This window comes from Psammomys obesus, unplaced genomic scaffold (genome assembly GCF_907164565.1).
Source record: "Psammomys obesus unplaced genomic scaffold, mPsaObe1.curated_primary_1811, whole genome shotgun sequence".
Lineage (NCBI taxonomy): Eukaryota > Metazoa > Chordata > Mammalia > Rodentia > Muridae > Psammomys > Psammomys obesus.
The window spans coordinates 5,044,209-5,046,195 of NW_026596256.1; positions in this window are offsets into that span (position 1 = coordinate 5,044,209).

A 1,987-nucleotide genomic window follows, 5' to 3' on the forward strand; every position below is an offset into this window, starting at 1 on the left:
CTTCTTCTTCTTCTTCTTCTTCTTCTTCTTCTTCTTCTTCTTCTTCTCCTTCTTCTCCTTCTTCTCCTGCCCCTTTCCAGATAATAGTGGGTAGAATTGTTCTCAGAACAGCACTGAGACACATCAGGGTGCACATGAGAGAAAAACATTGGCATATAAATGTGGATACATATCATAAAGGAACTGTCTTAGTGATACTTGTGGGATGGACATTGCCCTGTGGGCTGTAAATCAACCTCAAGCAATGTTAAATGCAGATGGGGACCTCACTGTAACCTTCAGGTCTCAGTGTGGTGACTGACTGAATAGAGATTATGTTCAATCTTGGAAATGGTGCTTGAGGTGGATATTCGTCATTTTAAATTGCTCTGTGAGAGCTTCATAGTCCATAATCTGCTGTTTGGTTGCTTCTCAAAGATAGGTTTTCCTTGATGTGCTTTCACCATTTCCTCATAGCAAAAGAGCAATGGAATGGAAAGAGCTTTGAAAGCATTAGCAAGAAACTTGGCGTGTGGTGAGACAAAGCAGTTGACTTTCAGGGTTCCCGTTGTCTGGCAATAGCTTTCTCATCCATTCTAGCTAATTCCTCATGCCCTCCTGGGAAAATCTATTAGGAGAGTTGTCAGCATGACAATGCTTTTTTAAAAAGTATAAAAGTTATAATTATACAAGAGTTGATCATCTATAGGAGAAAAGTGAGACTGCTCCAAGCCCGGCACAGTTACTGCACACTTGGCCCTGCTTCACAGCTTTCCACAAAACATGTCCTTGTTAGACATGTATGCGGCCTTGACTATCCCACTGAGCCTGGTGTGTCAGTATCCTTGGACACTCATCAGCCTGAGAAAGTACACATCTCAGCAAAGGTGCTCTAGAGGAGAAGAAAACACCTGGATCCCAATTTTCTCACAAAAGTCAGTATTAGTGGAGTATTATGTATGCACCCAATTAGAATATTATGTGGGCACCCAAGAGATTCCCAGTTGTACAATGAACTCTTTTTCCATGTTTTAAACATGTTCTTCAAAAGAGTTCAAGGAAGCATTTCTTTGCAAACTAATTAAATGTTTGCGGAATTGATGTGATTAAGAATGGCCAGTCAGTCAGGTATGGTGGTGTACACCTTTAATCCCAGCACTCAGGAGGCTGAAGCAGGCAGATCTCTGTGAGTTTTAGGACAGCCTGTTCTACATGGTAAGCTCCAGGGCAACCAGAGCTACACAGAGAGAGATGCTGTCTTTAGAAACGCTAAACAACAGCAACAACAACAAAACAAACAGAAAGAATGGCTAGTCATACTACCATCTTCACTCTTGCTTTGACCTGAAGCTCACTGAAAGTGCTCTGCAGTCAAAATGTCAGAGATGCATTTGTTTACTCAACAGATCTTATTAACACCTCCCAGGCACCAGGAACTGCTTAGGCGATGAGGTAATGAACAGAACAAGCATGTACCAGCGTGGCCACGGTCAGCATGGGCACTTCACGACTGCCTGAAGTGCCACCCATATTTTTACTGTTCACCAGTATGCAGAGCCTCCTGTTGTTGGCTTCCCCTATCCGCATCTTCTTACAAACCAACCAAGCAGATGCCTCATTATTTTCCTTCTTCTTGCTGTGTTCTCTCCCTCTCCCACTCCATCTCTTCTCCCTTCCTCTTACGCCTTCCCTCCCACTCCAGGTCCTTGTTCAGCATGATCAAATGGATCCAGTGAGCATCCCTGCTGCTTTGCTTGCCTGATGGCCTGGCTTTCCTCCATCCTCAGCTTGGGCTCCAGTGCCTGCCATCCTAGCAGCCTTCCAGCTAGGTACCCATCAGCACAGGGTGACTTGAAAACCGAGGGCATTGCAAAGATGCTTCTAAGGAAGCTCTTTAGCTTCCTGTCAATTATTTTTTAAGTTGATGTATCTGAGAACTCATGGGCATTTATATTACCTTTCTGACACTGCATCCAAGGAAGGCACAGGCAACCCTCATCAAAGTCCT